A 20,044-nucleotide genomic window follows, 5' to 3' on the forward strand; every position below is an offset into this window, starting at 1 on the left:
TTTCTTATGTAATAAAACGCTACCATTGTAATAGTGAAATTAATAATTATTTGGTATATTAGTTATCTATTACTTTGTAACAACTGACCCATAAATATAAAGGCTTAAAAAATTCCTTTGTTTCACAGTTTCTGAAGATTGAGAATCTGACATGGCTCAACTGAGGTCTCTGTCCAGGGCCTACCACCTGGGCTGTGGGCTGGCTGACCTTCATTTATTTAGTAACTGGAAAACTTGAGTCCATGGCAGCCATTGAACTGAGGTTTCATTCTCTGGCTGTCAAACAAGGGCTGCTTTTGTCCTCAGTGACATCAATAGTTCCTTGCAGTGAGCTTCTTCCCAGGGCTGCCTGGGTCGTCCTGTGGGCTTTCTCATCATAGCAAACACCCAGGTCCCTGTCATGGATCACTCTCTAACTCTAACTCTAACTTTCTTCTCTGCTCCCAGTCAGAAGAAAATAGTCTGCTTTCAAAAGCTAGGGGAGGCCCACTCAGATAACCTCTTCCTAACTTAAGGACAGAAGAGGCCAGTGGCCATGGTCACAGGCAACATCTTTTAAGTGCTCCTCCCGCAGGGGATAAAACAAATGCACACTTCATAGTCAAATATCTTCACTACATTGTTTTCTTTAAATTTGTTTAAATTAGGAACTAAAAACATTCTGTATACGGCTTATTGTTGTTCAGTCTCTTTTAATACAAAACAGTGCTCACTTCCTGTTTTTCTTATGTAGACTCCTGACTTGTTCAAGGAATCGGGTCAGTTGTTCTCGATAATACACATAATACATGAACATTTTGCAAACTCATCATGCACATGGATTAGCAAGAGACTGATTTCATAGACAGCTCTGGATGTGGATTTTTTAACAAAATTGTATTAATTATAAATTGAGGCATTTCAAAAAATAAAGTACTTAAAGTGTCGCTCCCCCTCTTCGTGGGGGAACGACACAGGACCCTGCACCGTTCTTTTGTCTGCTCGGCCCTCCCCGGGTTTGCTGCTGGTTCTTCCCGGGTTGGCTACTGTCCCTTCCACCTCCGTGGAAGGGCAGTTCCCCCTGGCCACATTCCCCACTTCCGCAGGGGAGCGGCACACCGCCGGCCGGCTCTCCCGGGGGCTGCACAGGTGTTCCCCTTAGATGTTCCTCTTAGATGTTCCTGGTGCATGCCGTCTCTCTCCTCCTTTATAGTCCTCCTCCGCCAATCCCAACTCGGCTGCCCACACGCCGAGTACGCTGCTCTCCTCCAATCAGGAGCAAGTTCTACAGTTTATTGGCTGAACTGGAGGCAGCTGTGTAGAAGCTGTTTTCTTCTCTCCCAGCGCCATATTGTGGGAGAGCAGATGCATAGAATAAGTCTTAATTCCAGTAACAGTATAGTCCGAGTTGCTCCCCACATTAAAGTGATTGTACGAACTTGAATTGAAATTACAAAATGAATACAAGACTTGAAAAATTCTACATGCAGCAAGAAAACTGAGAAAGTTACTCAGTTACAAACATGGAAATGGTAAGGATAAGTAAACAATAGTCACAGGGTGAGATGTGAGAATTAAGAGTCCAGAAAACAGAGAAAAGAACCATGGCAGGGGGAGCATGACAGAATTGTAATTACTAACATGGTCCAGCTGGCTTTTAATTAGTGTGGATCAGTGATTTCTGTGTGTCTTGCACCTGGACCTATTTGCACCTGGACTTGGCTTATATGATGATATCCTTGAACTCAAGTCTGAGGAATAAAGGTATAAGGGGATCTCCTTTATGCCATAAAAAGGTGAGTCTTTGAGGAGATCTTGGGAAAGAGTGAGCATATTTTGTATTTGGAAAGAAGGTAACAATCTGTGGCCACAAATAGATTATGGTAGTTTTAAAACCAGGCTGCTGATATCTTGAAACTGCTCCTGTGATGAAGTAGGGCTTGTGTCTCCTCCTCTTTAAATTTATTTATTTTCATTTTGTGTGGATGGGAGAGGGAGAGAGGTAGGGAGGTGTCTTCCATCTGTTGGTTCACTCCCCAAATGTCTGCAACAACTGGGGCTGGGCCAAACTGAAGCCAAGAACCAGGAACTCCATCCAGATCACCCCTGTGGGTTGTAAACACACAGGTACTTAAGCCATCACATGCTGCTTTCCAGGAAGCAAATTAAGAGGAAGCTGGATCCAAGAGAACAGAACTTAATCTAGGAATTGGATTAGAGGCCAAGCAGCCAGGTCTTCAACCAGGCACTCAGGCATGGGATGAGAGTGCCGCAAGCAGCAACATAACCACTATACCAAGGCCCACCCCCCACCTCTTTTTTAATATAGGAGGGCTTGTGACAACTTCAGTCAATAGAGTCGCCATGTAACATCTGAGGCTGAGTCATAAATGCCCAGAAAGACTCGATGTTATTCTCGGGTACACTTTCTCAGAGCCCTGAGCCACCGGGCAAGATGCTGGCGTGCTAAGGCGGCCATGCCAACAGGTCATACGTGCGGCCTCCATCAAGAGCATCGCTAAGCCAAACCTTCAGCCATCCATGCCAAGAGAAAAACCACCTCAGATGTGTCAGGCCAAACACTAGATTACTTGACTATCACAGAGTGAGGTTTGCTGATGCCACGTGCTGTGGAAAAACCAGCACTTATATAAATTTGTGGCTCACTAACTGATGATGGGTAATTATGTCGTTGATATCTTGTGCCAGTAAGTTTTGAGGTAGTTTGTTTAGCAGTTATAAATAATCAGAATGCTTGGAGTTCTGTCAACTATTTGTACTGTAGAAATTTGTTGTAGGATTTTAAATTTGGGTATATATAGTCCATTGATTTTCTGCTTGATTTTCAAAAACAAGTTTGGAGAAAATGCAAAAAATCATGCCTCTTTTCAGGTGACAGCAGGGTTTATTTAAAAGAAAATGAATATAGATTCACACATGAGTATGGGCCACCCCACATGGAAAGATATTGTCATGAGTGGGCCAGAGAGCTGCCTTTGAGGAGAGAGAGAGGGGGAGGAGGACAGAGAAGGATCAATAAGCATAGTCCAGAAGCCAAGAGCAAAAGATGGTCCTTCCCATTCCAGTCTCTCTTATGAGATGGGGGTGGTTTCTGAACTGAATATACGAACAGGGTACAGTTCAGTGTGCATGAGGTTTGTTGGGAGCGCCATTGTGCCTCATCATGACATCTCCTTCTTCCTGGTCCTAGATGAGACCAGGTGCATCTTGGAAAAGTGGGCATACTGGATCGACAGGTAAGGGGGTGGAGTTACAATGCAAGGCTGACAGAAATTCTAGCTCACCTACTCCTACCTAATCTTCCTGTCTAGTCCACCCATGTCAAATTCATTTAAATCCCTTCTATCTCACAGCTGTCTAAGAAGCTGTTTACCCACTTAATGTTAGCTCAAAGCCAAGATGCCCTATGTACTAGGTAAAATTATAAAGTTTCCATCTTTCATGATACATTAAATTTCTTCTATTTTTCTTAAAGATTTAATAAGTAGGCTTTTGTACCAAGGAAAAGTGCTCTACTTTGAAAATAGTACAGAAGAATTATTGAGACCAGGGAATTACTACATATATTCCAGGGAAGTAAGAAAGTCTTAGGAATTTTCAAGAAATAGCAATCAATCCCCTATGATTAGGGAACTAAGAATATGAAGGCTGAGAAATCATAGTAACCAGGCCAGAAATTTACAAGTATAATATGTCACAATTAGAGGTTACTGAACATTTTTGAGTAAGGGAGTAACATTAGATTTTGAATTGGAATGATCACTGGTTATAAAGTGAAGAATGGGTCAAAAGGAAGTGGGCTGCTATACCAAAATTTTACGGGCTGCATGGCTTACACTGAAAAGATTTCTCAAAGCTATGGAGGTTGGGGAACCCAAGATTAGGGCATCAGCATGGCTGGGCTCTGATTAGGGTCTTCTTGCTGCAGATGGCTGCCCTCTTGCTGTGTCCTCACATCAGGGAAGTGGTGGGACCATCATGTGCTCATCTCTTATAATAGCAAAAGTTGTCAGCTTTGAATCTGGTATCCCAGGCTCACTAATTACATAATTTTTATGCTGTATTTATTCATCTATAAAAGTATGATAATTACCAAAACTTACAGAATTGTCATAAGAATTAAATAATAAAATACACATGTGCACATATACATAATGCTTAGGAAATTTGGTGAGATTAATTAATATGTTATGATTGTGTTGTAACCTCTAGAGTGTTTATTAAAATATTATAAAATTTTTAAACATCATGCTGCCTCAATTTTCCTGCCAAGACATAAATTGTTCATCTTCCTAAAAATTAATAGCTTTGATGAGAATAAAGGTAGCATACCACTACATTTTCTAATGACCTAAAGCTAAACAGAGTTAATGTACCATAAAACTTACAGATAGAACAAACCTCATGGAATAAACTGATGGAACAAATGTAATAAAATATTTAAAGAAGGAAAGTAATAAGGAACAAAAGGCACTAATGGGTGCTTCTGACTTTCAGAAAATGATTTCTCAGAAGTGTAAGAATGGTGCTGCAGAAGCTACATCTCAATGAGTTCCCTGCAAGCTGATTCTCGGACTTTGATCATAAACAGGTATTTGGTTATTTAGTATATATTTATATTAAATGTTTTATATTAACAGGAAATATGTGCCAGGTACCCTATTAAATGTTTTTTATGACATTTCCTATACACACATGTTGTTTGAGAGTAGACACTATTATTTCTATTTAAAATAAAGCCAATAAGCTAAGGCTCAGAAAACTAAAGGAATTTGCTTGGCTGGGAAATGGTTTTACAACTCTGAAATACCCACAGAGGGATTACATGAAAGGTCTATCAGAATCCTGTGTACATTGTCTTCCTATTCCTCTGTTCTGGTGACAGACACAGCCCTTGTCCTGTGGTCATAACACCAACGAGTTCAGTGCAGTTTAATCAATGCTAAGGAGGACAGGGCAGCTTAAGCTGCGGGAGTATGGAGTATAACACCAGAGCATCACTCTGTCTCCATGGAAATAGTCTCAGTGGTGGTGACGCTTGACCACATCTAGAAAGACAAAGAAAACTAGCTGCAGGACAGGAGGGAAGAAAGGCAGGCAGGGCACAGGGGTTCCAGATAATGAACTTCAGTGTGCAAAGCCGTCAATGCCTTAAAAAATGTGATGTAGGAAAGCTGTTTGAAAAAAAGAGCTCCTAAGCTGATGTTGAAAAAAGAGAGGTAAGGAAAAGAGGACATGTGTGTGTGTGCATATGTGTATGTCTGCAAGTGCACACACATGAAGGAGTAGGCAGGGCTGGCAGATTGGGTGAGAGGAGGCAGCAACCAATGAATATAAAGAAATCATCACTGTGTACCTACTCCCCATGTAGGACCTCTGTCCTTAATGTGTTGTACTACGCAAATTAACAGTAAAACTACTACTCAAACAGTACTCTATACTTGGTGTGTCTGTGTGGGTGCAGTCTGTTGAAATCTTTACTTACTATATACTAAGTTGATCTTCTGTATATAAAGATAATTGAAAATGAATCTTGATGAAGAATGGGAAGGGAGAGGGAGTGGGAGATGGGATGGCTGTGGGTGGGAGGGAGGTTATGGGGAGAAAAGCAGCTATAATTCAAAAGTTGTACTTTGGATATTTATATTTATTAAACAGAAGTTGAAAAAAATTTACACAAAAAAAATAAGTCAGAGGTTGGCTTACAAAAGGCCTTGAATACTGAATAGAGGTGTTTGAACTGTCTCTAAAAGTTATGAAAAAAACAAGAAGGAATTTAAGTAGAGCCAGATATGATGAGATTAGTATCTGAGCATTGATATTCCCAGAAAAAAACAAATCTGCAGAAAATCTGAAACCAACTTTGGATACAGTTCCTGTGGCCAGGGAGATTGACAGCTTGGAGTCCCTTCTTGGAGATGGGGCTGGCTCATCACTGTGCACAAGGATGGGTGTGGAGGAACTAGTTGCTGGGCAGGCAACCAACCATGACCTTCAGACACATTTTCATATGCTGAATTTTGGATATTTGTTTTGAAACTTTAGATGCCTTCTGGTGAGCAACGATATCAGCAATCCTCCCATGTTAAAATTCCTAAAACATTTTTTGCCCTATAAAATAAATGACATAGTTTAAAAGAAAGATATACTTCTGCTAATAAATACCACCAGATGAAGGATACTAAATGTATCCTGTCAATTTAGAAAAAAATAAAAATCATCTATTACACATTCTTAGACATGTACACACACATACTTACATAGTCATTTACATACATACACACACAGATGTGTTTTCAAAAAGTTCATGGAAATGCATATTATGAATAAACTGCATGGATTTCAAACTTTTTGCAGCTATAGTGCACTTATCTATTAATTCATTTACGTATGAAATTTTTGAAATCCCTTCGTAAAGTTAAGTATATGTGGGATATTCATTAAAACCAAAAAATATTAATAAACATATTGATTATGTTTCAAGGAAATTAATAGATGTCTAGGGTAAGCATAAGGAAAAATGCACTAATAATGAATGTATATTATTATTATACAATTATACTAAGGAATAAGCCAACAGAATTCAAAATTTCATTAATAAGCTTGTTTAGAATAAAATTAACAACTGAGGAAAATGTCAAGGAGTTGCTAGAAGAAAAAAAATAAAATGGAAAAGTCACATTTTAAAAAGATTTTTATTTATTTATTTGAGAGTTAGATTTACAGACAGTGAGAAGGAGAGACAGAGAGAAAGGTCTTCCATCCACTGGTTGGCTCCCCAGAGGGCCGCAACAGCCAGAGCTGAGCTGATCTGAAGCCAGGAGCCTCTTCTGTGTCTCCCATGCGGGTGCAGAGACCCAAGAATTTGGGCCATTTTCTACTGCTTTCCCAGGTGATAGCAGAGAACTGGATTGGAAGAGGAGTATCCGGGACTAGAACCGAAGCCCATGTGGGATGGTGGCACTGCTGCACCATAGAGCTGACCCCCAAAAAACACATACTTCTTACAAGGCTTACAGCTGGCTGTGAGATACAGCAATTACAGATGTGAGATACAAATTCTCCTTAGCTGTTCAGCGAAATTAAGGTGAAAATGTCTTTCAACAACATAATGAATGAGAAGGAAGACAGAGGTACAGTGTTAATCAAGGATAATCCAATACTAAAGGTGGAAGACAGAAAGATAAAATTTTAACGTAAGAGGCCACCATATTTTTAGCAAAAAAATTGGATGGGACTGGAATGTTTTGGCATGAAAATCTTTCCTCTACAGAAGCTCCCTTCAAAAGATGAAAGGATTTCTTGGAGAACAAAATAGAATAAAACTATCAACTCTACCCAGGATCAAAATATGGCTCTTACATCTCCCCAGAAAACAGAAAATCTTACCTGCTCCATTGGATAATCACCAAATCAAATTATTTATTAAATTTTAAAGAAAGAATAAGTCAAATTTGTAGTTATGATATGCTGACATAATGTATGTGGCTGTAGTAACTGATTCACATACTTGTTGCTGTTGATTCATTCCTGAGAGGAAGAGCGTGGTGGGGGCAAGAGGCACGGAGTCACCACACAGACCCCAGAAGTCAGGTGAAAGCAGGCCTGAGGCAAGCAGCCTACAGACTCCTTTATTTCAGTTGCTACAGCAGCTTATATAGCCAAGGCAGCCAATCCAGTCAAGGGGCGGTCTATGCCCTAACCAATCACACCCTGTTGCCAGGCAGTTTCCAAAGCCATCCAATCACAGCCTGTTGCTAGGCAGTTTCTGTTGCCAGTGGACATCTTGGCATGGCCTTCTCATTCCAATACATTTCCCTCTTTTCATTTATTTTTGAGCAACGGGAGTCATGATTATTGGCCATACCATTGTTGACCCCGTTTTGAGTGCTGGTTAGTCAATGATGGTAAGATCCCCTGGGGGACAACCTAAGACAGGCACAGCCATGTACAGAGACCACATGGAAATGGAGTCTGTGTGGTGACTCTGCGCCTCTTGCCCCCACCACACTCCTCTCAGAACGAATCCACCTAACTGATTCACATACTGAGACTCACTCAAAATATTTTTATCAGGAATCTATCAGTTTGATACATCTACATTAATATAGGTAACAAAAGATGGAAAAATTAAAAAGACAAGAAAAGGAAATGGACTTAAATCTCAAATGTTCTAAACTAAAAGTCCCAAGTGTTTCACCGATGGAATTGTATTTATGTTTTTTAAATTCTCTGTTTCTTCATCATTTTAATGGAGAAAGTAACCTCACATTACAAAGGTGTTTGATTATTAGATTAAGAAATATTCTGCAGGACTTCTTACTTTATTAAATTGAGTTTGTTAGCAGATTTATTAGTTATGATATATATTATATTTCCTAATAAATCACACATGTGCCTTATCACTCTCTAACCACTTCTCCGTAGCAAGCTCTGCTAATGCAATTTCATGCTACTTTTAGAAATTTTCTCAATACCTTTTGCTACTAAAATAGTAGCCATCACTCTGGATCTTCAGTCTTCCATAATGCTAAATTTCTTTCTCCTTATCACACCACAACCTCCCATCCATCTATCTTCAGAACATATAGCTCAGAGAAGCTGTCCATTTCTCACATTTGATCCTAGAGCAGATGTGAACTTACTATCTATGGGAATCCACTTTGTTGTTGTATTTGTGGAGACAACTGGGTGAGAGAGAAATTCAAGGTGGAAGACACATTCAGTCAGTGCTAAACTCATCTAGACAGATCACCACGACATTGCTCATCCTATTAGATTTTGTTCATGTTCTCTATCTGGTCCGTTGGCTGGATATATCACTTTACATTTGCTAATGTACTTGTCACTTTTCCTTACACTGGGTTGGTACCATCCAACTAAATCCACAGTCCCATTGTTTATGCTTAAGTTTATATGTCAACTTGCCTAGGCTGTAGTGCTAGCAGTTATGCCAAACAATTTTCTAGACGTTGCTGTCAATGTGTTATTTTTATGAGATTAATTTTTAAATTTTATATAAAGCAAACAAAATACTTTGAGTAAAAAAGAGAACATTATGTAATGTAGGTGGGCTTTGTCTAATTAGTTGAAGGCTACAAGAGAAAGAATGAGGTTTCCACAAAAGAAGGGAATTTTCTTTAAGACTGCAACACAGAAATCTTGACTGTACAGATTTCTGATGTGAGAAATGTGAACTCAAGATGGAAACAAAACTCTTCTCTGTGACAGTCTGCTGTCCTACTCTTCAGATTATGTCCTCACCAGCTCCCACAATTATGTAATCATGTGAGTCAAAGGCACAATATCACCTTGTCTCTCCTCGCCTCACCCCACCCCGCCGCGTCCCTACTTTTCCTGGCAGTGCTTTGGCTAGCAATTCTTTTTGAAACATCTCTAGCACAGTTTCTGTTATAGGGAGGCTAGGTGATCCAACAAACGAGATATTAAAGGTCAGGCCAGAAAACATCATGATTCTTTCCTTTTTCACAGTTATTAACAAATGTCACAAATATCACAAATCATCATCTTGGTATCTTCCTACCCATGGGAAGATCAAAGGGAGTAGAACATTTTCTTCTCACACTCTTAGGACAGTGCCTGCCACATGGATAGATATAACTATAAATAGACATTGTACTCCTCCATAAAATGGGAGGTGGAGGCATGGAGGGGAAGAATATGAGAATGTGATGATGGTGGCAATGCTGCCTCTCTCAACAGACATCTTTGCAAACCTCTTGAGGAGGAAGCCGACACAATCACCTGTGGTTCTCTGAAGAAAGTATGTGGAGATTTGAGGATCTTTTCTCATCAATCCATCAAGATTAGTCAATTTCCAATAAAGAGGTTCTCACTCAGCTCCTAACACCAGTGAGTTATTTTATCACCTTACCTATAAAATGGACTAGAAGACCAGTATTAAATACTTGACCATCAAACACTAAGGTAATATACCTAAATTAAAAATTACATGGATTGAATTTGAAGCTCTAGACATGGCTCTGGATAAACTAATTTGCAGTGTCACTGTGTGGATCAAGTGGTGTTACAGGGTATCATGCAACTACTGTGCAAGGCACTACTCCTCTTTAACTCATGAAAAAAGAGATAACATTTTGTATTCAGCAATAGTTTTATTTGACAATTTTTACAATTTCATTATATATTCAAAACTTTTCATACTCTTTCAAATTCTATGCAGTGACACCATTCTTCAGTCAAACTTTGGATGAGTAAGAACAGTGTTTTGACAAATAGAATCCCCATTTGAAATGGTGTAGAACAGGGCTATGTCATAGCTTGCCTCCTCTTCTCCCACATAAACTTTAAATAACAGATGGTGCACTTAGTAAGCTGAATGGGTGATTAGTTGCCATTACTTACAAGTAGACAAGACTGTGCTGATGTTACTGTTTAAGTATCACGAAAAAGATGCTGCCTTAAGAAGCAATTAAACCTTTTAACTAAATATTGTCAGAAAGAAAAACATAGGATCAATTACTTAAATTACGTGTTCATTATTCAGTTTTAAAAGGGTTCTGTTAAGTGGTTCTATACCAAGTCATTTATTGTGATCAACTCACTGTTTCATGCAAAGCTAAAAATCTTTGAGGGACACTAGATTTTGTTTTTGTTTTGTTTCTTGTCATGAAGTTCTTGATTGGGAATTTTTTTTGGAATTGTAATCCTAAAACCAAGATTCAAATGCAACATGACACAGAAATATGAAAGAACTTCAAAAAGTCCATGGAATATGAAATTAAAATGATGTTTATTTTGTGTAAAAAATGTGTTCACAGTTTTATCAAAATGCACATTTCCATTAACTTTTTGAAGAACCTCAAATGTACCCATCCCATGCTTTAAAAACAAATTGAAATATATCTATCAGAAGTATTTGCTGATAATCTTTGGAGCCACCTTAACATAAAAGTAACATAGTGTTACTCTCAGGAAGTAATATTAATTAGGCTCCTTAAAAATTACTAGCTCTGCTACTCACACATCTGTTAAATATAGTATATGATAATTTTTCTCTTTAATAAAAATCATGAGAACAGTTTAACTCTTCATGAAAATAAATGTGTTATCTTCCATTTAATACAATTTTTATTTAATTGTTTATTTCAATAATAGAGTGAGAAAAAGAGGGAGAGAGAGAGCTGGAATTTCCCATGCATTGTTCACTCCCGGATGCCTGCAATGTTCAAGGCTGAGCCAGATGGAAGCCAAGAGCCTATAACTCAATTTAAGTCTCCCATGTAGCTGACAGGGAGCCAAGTACTTGTACATCACCTGCTTTTCCCTAAGTTGCTCATAAGGAAGAAGCCAGAATCAGAAGAACAGGAACTTTATCCCAAGAACTCCAGGATGAGATGCAGGTGACTTAAATGGTGTCTTAACTGCTGTACCATATTCCTGCACTAACACAAGCTTTCTTAAAGCATATTATATTAAGACATACAGTAAGAGAAATAGTAACTATCCCATCATAGTCTCTAAGTTATACAACTCTATTAAAATATGAGACACACATTATTTTCTATTTCTTCTCTTGGTCTCATGTGGCTCCTTTGTGTCCAATGCATTAGTAAATAGACACTCTGTGTTACAATATCCTCCCGATATTGTCTATGCAACACTGCCTACTAACCTACTGAAAGGAGAACAACAGTAACTTTTCCAGAAACCTGTATTTCATGTCTGAGTGGACAGTTTTTTTTTCTCTGCAGTGCAGAGCAAGAGGACGACCAACCCGCAGCACATTAGTGGGAATAGAAAGGCAAAATCAGGCAATCCAAACAAACTCTGAGATGTCATGAAGATCAGAGAAAAAGACAAACTGAGTTAGGATCCAAACAAGATCAATCTGAGAGTAAAACAATAAGGACATAGTTGTGCAAAGAAACAAACAGGGTATAATCCCATTCCTTATCACAGTCCATGGAACACAATAAGGACTCATAAATATATGAGTGAAGGAATGAATTCATTAATGAATTAGTGGAAATTCAACCAGCTGGAGTCTAGCCAATGCATTATTCATTTAGTTATATCATAGAAATATGAAACTGGAAGAGACAAAAGATTGGGAAGAAAAAGCCATAAAAACACAGGTATCACTCATGGCCTCTGGGATTATTCTTGATATTTGTCCCTATTTTTCATCCTTTGTCTATTTGGCCTTTACCTGATTTTAGATGCTCTTCCAGGCCTCATCAACTACTTTAGTGGTCTGAACTACAACATTACACTATCTAGCATGTTCTACAATGGTTTGTGCCTTTGATGGCCAATGTCTTCTAGCATTTGTAAAGAACCAAAACAACAATTTGCTCTCTAAGATATACTGACTGTATTCCTCCCTCAACTTTGATGGGAACATTTAATGCCACATCCTATGCCATATTTATTCATATTCTACAATTTCTACCCATTGGGATTGTTTAATGAGAAAGTTTTGGCAAGTAACTTGTGAAAGGTCATAAAAGTTAGAATGAAATCCTTACATTTCCTCCACTTTGGGGAAAAGGCAAAATCCTTAACTATTTCAGCTGCACTTCTTAAATCTACCTGCTTTACTTACAGTGAAGAGATGTTGACGATGTTATGATTTCTCTGCCCTTAAGTCCATGATGCTTCACCTTCCTCCCCTGCTCCACACCAACATCAAGTATGCCTGGGAGCTTAGGTTATCTGTTCCCACTCACTTGGACTTGGAACTCAAGAAAATGTGAAGCATTGAGAGTAATACCTTTCATTGATGGATGGCTCCAACACTATCGCCCATTGTACCTGGTCACATGGTAATGCTGTCTTGACAATTTTCCCACAGAAACATGATGTTTGTGTCCTCTGTCTGAAACTTGGCTTGCTTGTGCTAACAAAGGTGAACACAGAGTACACCAGAAATGGCACTAGTATTTTCAGAAACTGGATTTGAGCAAAACAGGTTCCTCTTTACTTGATGGAATGCTTCTGAGAGTTCAGCCCTAACTCAAGTGCCTGACTTTCCTACAGTGACCATATTCTGAAGATGCCCAAATAATCTGACTTGGAGATTCCACATGGAGAGGTCTTGAATCCACATGAAGGCATTTCCTAGCCAGTTCTCAGGGGCATTAGCACCTACTCTCCCCATTCCAGCCTTAATCCAACTATAATTTTAGGAGAGATCTAGAGCTAGAACCACTCAGCTATGCTTTTGCCATTTCCCTAAGTCTACAGATTCCATGAAAGATATTAAAATGCCATTGTTACCTTAAGCCACTAAATTTTGGGGTTTTTATGCAGCAATAGAAAACCAAAATCCTCCATCAATCCATGAGTTCCATTGCAAATATGGGATGAAGGGCTTTGTTTTTTTCTAGGTGATTTTAGATGGAGATTTGGAAGACTCATGCTACTACTGCCACTATCTTCTCAGAATCGTCCACAGGGATTTTTTTTTCTTATTTGCTCAGGTGATCCCAAATCCCAGCCAGATTTGAGAATCACTTGCTTACATAAATAGGCCCCAAGGCATTTCAGTTCTTCTCAAGTTTATATTGGGACTTTCCTGTTGATATCTATGGCCCAATTTCACCCAGATGCACCATGAAGTGGGTGAAATTGAACTGATCCACATTAGAGTACATTTTAACAAATCTCCATGCTGTACCTCTGCAAATTAACCTGCTGAGAATTTGATTGGTACTTGGCATAATTTCTGTGAGCTGTGATTAGCCTCTTCTAGTCAGTTTTCCTCCTGTTGTGTTGTTGCTGATTGGTATCCCAAGTGAATTAATGGGGGAAAATCCATAAATGATAGTATGTACACTCTCTCTTGTACATATTCAGAGTGGAGTGCTTCCTGTCTTTTTAAAGTTGTTCTACCATTTATCCTAGTGAATGAGCTTATTTGTGAAGAATACTTCTGATTATACAAAATTGACCATCAATGATAATTAGAAGAAATTGTCATGCCTTGCAATTCATCCAGGCATGATCATTTGGATTTTTCTCTTCCAAATATTCACTTGCTTCCCTTTTTCACCATGGACAGAATAAAATTTATCATGCAGTTGAGTTTGGTCTTGTAAATGTTGACCAATAGAATGGTACTAGACATAACGTAAAATCTTCCAGAATTTTCTCAGATCTTTCATTTTGCTTAACCATCACAAGCAGAGCTTGCACCAGTAATAATTTACCCTTTAATCTGGAGAGGAAATTCCTGTGTAGGAGCCCTGACTCCACTTGCTACCTGGAGCAATGCCCAGCCAGTTCACAGCATGAAGACAGACCACCAAGTCAGGCTCATCCTACATAAGATACACTATAGTTTTTGCACAGACCTTTGAGCATATCAACAAATGTTTGCTTTGGGAATCCTCTTAATGTTTCTACAGTTACTTGATTGTTATTAAATATCAAACAACTTAATGTTATCAAAATAACCAATGAAGTTAAATAACAGTTAATTGGATATAGACCAAAGGTCAAAACATTATGACCTACATGTCAAATCTAGCCTGAAGTCAGTTTTTATAAATATAAATAAAGTTTTATTATATATTGTCCGTGGCTTCTTTCCTACTGCAGTGTTGTTCACCAGCCCTTAAAATACTGTCTCACTCTTTATAGAAAGCATTGATCAACCAAATACAGAAGAATGATTTATACAGGAGTCATTAAATCCAAGCTCATGTATTCATACAGCATAACTGCACAATCAGAATCTCCAATGGGGCCGAAGGGAAGTCACAATGGCAAAGCATAATTCTAATAGATAGACCTTTGGCCCCAGTTTTTCACTCCTTCTGGATCTGCCTTCTTTGCCTTCAGACTTTGCAGTTCTTCCCACTAAAGGCTCAGGGGATATTTCTTTGCCCCTTGACTTTGATATGTGACTTGTTTTTGTCAATAAAATAAAGAGCATGTGATCAGCACCAGAAGTACCTGTTGTGAGCCTGGATCACAAGAGCCTTGCATATTTATTCCTGCCCTCTCACTCAAACATCATCACTGACAGATAACTTGCCAAACAAGGGCACAGGCAAAGAGGCATATGTGATAAAACCTCTCCAGTTAAGGAACTGATTCTAAGCCTGAACCAGACCAACTGATATCCTATCACCACTTCCAATGAATCACAGATGTGTGAGGCAAGTGCATGTAGAAAGTTTCTTGTGGATTTGTGCTACACAGTGTCATTGGGCCCGCAATTAACTGGTTATATAGGTAGAATGTTAAGTGAGTCCAAGATTTCTTACCCCTTGGTATATTTATCCTCTGTGATTCTATAGGTGGCTTTGATGAATATCACTTCCAAAATTACATACATTATATGGCATAGTTAACTCTACAAAAGGGACATTATCTAGATGGTACTGAGTCATATCATACATTTAAATCTGGATGTAGAGGTCAAGAAATGGGAGAGGTCAGAAATTTGGACCATGATAAGGATTTGAAGGTTGTTGCTTGCCTGAAGATGGGGGCATCCAGAGGGCAAGGAATGCAGGTAGACTCTGGAAGCTGGGAGTGATCCAATCCACTATAGTCAATAAAGAAGCAGAGACCTCATTATTAGAACCACATGGAAGACAATTCTGCCACCACTTGAATGAGAAGAGAAGAATTTTCCCCAGACCATCACAATGAGGATTCAGCTATGCCAGTACCTTTTCCCTCTATGATGTCCTGAGCAGAAAGCCCAGCTACCCATGGAAGACTTCCAACTTCCTCAAGATGACCTGATGAAAAGATATTGTTTGATACTACTGACATAGTGGTAGTTTGTTATGAAGCAACTGAGAATGAACACACTGATCAAACTTCCTTGTACCCCATTTTCATCATCTGCACCATGTGGGTAAAATTCTGCCTCATAGGAGTATTGTGAAGATTAAGGAAATAATGAAAGTGATTATGTCATGGTATCAAACACATATTATTTTTAATGGCACCATTAGTAGCCTGTAATCCAACTCAACCATCAATGGTGAGGCAAAGAGCCAATGATGCAATGATACGCTCTGGAGTGAGTATTCCAATAAATATTTAATAAATAAATAACTCCATCTGGAATGCATGTCTGAGTCTATGAACGGTAATAACTTCTGCCTCAGTTGGGGTGGGGAGAATGAAGTCCCTAGAAACTAGGCTGCAATTAAGTAGAATGGCCATATTATATGGTTAGCTTCCATACCCTGGGCAAATTACAAACTTTGACGCAAATGTTTCTATCATATAAGATATTTTAATTAATGGTTATTCCTTAGGAACAGACTACAGGATTACAATGGGAAAATTTATTTCCACGATTATTTTTATAAGACAGTGGACTGAATTATTTCTCCCCAATATTCATAAGTTGAAGCTCTCACCCTCGAAATGTGACTGCATTTAGAGATGCAACCTTTTAAAAGATTCCTAGGTTAAAAGAAAATTTTTAGGGTTGGCGCTAATCTAGTAAATCTGGTGATTTTAAAACAGGATACTAGGCCAGAGACACACACAGGAGAAAGTGTCTGTGAAAACAGGGAGAATATGGCCATCTGCAAGTCAAGGAGAGAGGACTCAGAAGGCCAACACCTGGATCTAGAATTTCACCCTCCAGAACTGCTAGGTTTTTTTTTTCAACCACATAAATCTAATGTTAATACCAATACAAATTAAGTCAGAGATTATATTATTCTTATTGGCACAATTTTAACCAAAAATTGGAAACAATCTCTATTCAAATAAGAATGCCATGTTGATCCTGCCCAAGAAGATTACTTCATTATATCAGGGACTCCTATATTTCAGCTTGCATATGCCTGAATAATGCAATTCTTCTCATAGAGACTTTAGATCTGTATTTTTAAACCCATATAACAATACCATGCTATATATGGCTCAGCATAAGATTTCTCAAACCATATCACATATACTAACACTGCCTTATTCATTGAAATATGTGCACACATGTATTAAAGATGAAGTTTACTAGTTATACATTAAACTAATAGTTTCCATCATTTTCATATAATAGCCACAAAATACTCTGTTTTCTCATCTGTTTGATATATGATTAACACATCACATTTGTGATCAGGTCATTGTGCATTCTGCTCCTGAGCTACATTTGCCATCTGCTGGCTCACTAACAAAATTATCAATCCTTTTCAGCCAGATTGCATTGTGCTTTAGTCTCGCCATCACTTTGAAACATTGACAATACAAATATTCTACTTTGAATGCCAGTGAATAAATCATTATTTGGGGTCACATTTTTCTAGATTTGAAGTGTTTTGCTGAATTTGGTACATGGAAATATACAATTTTAGGACCATCTTTTCAAATCATAATCTTTGATGCTAGAAGTCAGTGGATTTATTAATAAGAACCCATGTGTTCTCCATTGACGGCAAACTTCTCCAAGACACTCAATAACATGACATAGATGGAAAGGGAAGGAAGCTGAAGCCAGGTAACCATGGGCCCAGTGAAATCCAATATAAGAGAACAAAACATGGTTGATGAAAACACACCCATTGCTTTGCTTCTCAGCTTCAAGTTCCCTGTCTACAAAATTAGAGATGTAGAACTATTAGGCTGGTATTTCATGCAGGCTTATGTTCAGAATCTCAACACTTAAGAAAAAGTAAAGCCTCAACATGAGTACCTGGAAGACTTCTCCTTGGTGTGATCCCTGCAGTCTTTTCAGGAATATCTGGACTTTCTATCATCACACACTTAGGAAATTCATGCCATTTGCAGCTGGACAAACATGTTCACACACCCTCGTACTGCTACTCTGTTGTTAACTGTTTGATTTTGGACAAGTTACCAGTATCCCTCAGACCCAATTTCCTCATGTATAAAATGAGATAGTAGCTCATGCTTCATCTTGGTTCTTTTTGAGAATAAAATTAAACAATGTATAAGTATAGTAAGTGTGTAATGAACATGATTGTGTAAAATTACTTTATATACCTCCTTATAACAGTATTTATATGATATATAACATATACAAAAAGGATTAGGTTTTGTTTAGTTTCAGTTTACTGGTCCAAAATCCAATGATTTCACCCAGTTCAGATCTTTTCATGAATAAGCCCAAATATATTCTTGTTAATTACCCTGTTTAAGAGTTCTCATTCATGGAGAAGAGAATAGAAACTCTGTCCCTTTGTTGTTGGTTTCTGCACTTTCCTTATTCATTATTACATCCAACACTGAAATACCCATGTGAGTTACCAGACTAAATGTACACTTAAACACTCCAAAAATCAGAAATCGCACACTAACTGCAGGTAACCCATTATCGCCTGGACTGACAATGCACACACTTCATCAGATTCAATTCTCTGGCTCTAAATAACTCACTATTTACCCTTTCTTAAGTTGGCCCTCAGCTGGGGGTGTGACATGAATATGCATGATGTGAATACTTTTTGTTAACAAAACCCATTACGTAAACACCTAGGTTAAAATTTCTGTCATGTTTGATGTTGACTCAGACAGCAAAAACAATGACTTTGAAGCCAGTCACATTACTCATAGTTGTTTTCTACAGTGGGCCATCTCTTTCAAGAGCACCCTGAGCAGACTGTCTCCCAACCTTCGGGAATGCAGTCTAGAGATTATCTGTTAACTACTAGAGCAGGCGTTATACCCTTTACCCTTTCTACGCCCATTTACACATCAGTTATTCTGTACTCCTTTGTGTAGATTTCTGTCTAGGTTCGTTTTTTACCAATGGAAAAATTTTATTTAAAATGTGAATAAGGACCTAGGCATTATTTTCCACGCAGTGATTTAAAAGAATTAAGCAAGAGATAGGGGAACATTCATGTTCTGAGATGAAAATACGTGACAATAACAATCCAACCATTTCCTTTTATTCTAACCCAACCTGAACATCATGATCTGCAACAATATGTGATCTTGCCTGAGTTACACTAGATTTCACCAACTGGTTCCCTTCAATCCACCCACCTGGATCATGCTACACTGAGCTGTACCAGACACTTGCAATGTCTCTGGAATAGGGCGAATAAAGAGGTAGAAACTTTAGAATAAGAAACCTAAAAGCCAGATAGGATGGTATCCTGCTTTTTTTTTTTTTTCTCTACTCAAAAGAGTATATGCAAGTTCATATATTATTATATTGGTTTTGTCTCTAATATTTGTTTCCCATTGCTGCTAGAACAAATTACCACAAACCTTGGCTTAAAACAACACAAATGTATTAGCTTAAGAGTTCAGAGAGTCTGAAGTCTGAAATGGATCTCCCTAGGTTGCGAAGTGTTGCCCCAGTGAATTCCCTTCTGAAAACTCAAGAGAGACTCCAAGTCCTTTCCTTTTCCATCTCCTGACCACCATCCACAATTCTGGACATGTTACCCCTTCTTTCGTCTTCAAAACCAGCAAAAACAGGCCAAGTGCTGTCTCTAGTTCTCCTCTGCCTCCCTCTTCCCCTTTTGAAAGTCTTCCTGATTCAGCCTATGATTCCAGAGGGGACTGAAATTATGCCTGAGCAAAAATTAAAGAAAAAAATTAAAAATCTATGGTTTCTGGAAACTTTAATTTTGAAAATAAAAAGGAAGTTGCAAATTACATTAAAATACTAGGGATTGTAAGTCTAAGTCAAACCAGAAGCCCATGAAATTCAAATGTGACCCTACTAATTACTGTCTGTGCATATGCAAAAAGTGTTTTCAGAGGAGCTTCAGAGTTTGAAGGGAAATTCAGAAGATTCAAAATTAAACATATCCTTGCTTATTCAATAACTTGAAAGAATGCAATCTGGCTAATGAATTTCTACTAGTAGTTTGACCTCATCAATTCTCCAAAATAAAGAATATTTTTCTCTTAAGATAATATTGTTTTGTAGTTTGAAACAAATACTGAATCATTATCTATTTGGAAGTAAAACCTTCAGATGAATACGGAACATAACTAGAAAAAAATTATTCGTATTTTTCCATACCTCTTCAAAAAATCTACTTTATCCATTTTTCATATTTTCCTAAAAGAAATCAATGTCTTTGATCAAAGTATTATTCTC

The 20,044-nt window shown here is 38.2% G+C and overlaps 1 long non-coding RNA gene across 3 annotated transcripts in view; it reads right to left on the reverse strand.

The window, feature by feature from the left end:
* Window positions 1–1,474: 1,474 nt before the first annotated feature.
* LOC149122308 (uncharacterized) overlaps window positions 1,475–20,044 on the reverse strand; it is a 291,013-nt gene continuing 272,443 nt past the window's right edge. Inside the window, exon 3 of one of the 3 annotated variants that reach the window (XR_016220640.1) lies at window positions 1,475–2,085. This is a non-coding gene — a long non-coding RNA (uncharacterized LOC149122308). Of the gene's footprint in view, window positions 2,086–5,661; window positions 6,112–20,044 lie in introns of those variants that run through there. The other 2 variants (XR_016220641.1, XR_016220633.1) reach the window with 2 other exon arrangements.

This window comes from Oryctolagus cuniculus, chromosome 14 (assembly GCF_051225735.1).
Source record: "Oryctolagus cuniculus isolate XC-2025 breed Fujian yellow rabbit chromosome 14, ASM5122573v1, whole genome shotgun sequence".
Classification (NCBI taxonomy): Eukaryota; Metazoa; Chordata; class Mammalia; order Lagomorpha; family Leporidae; genus Oryctolagus; species Oryctolagus cuniculus.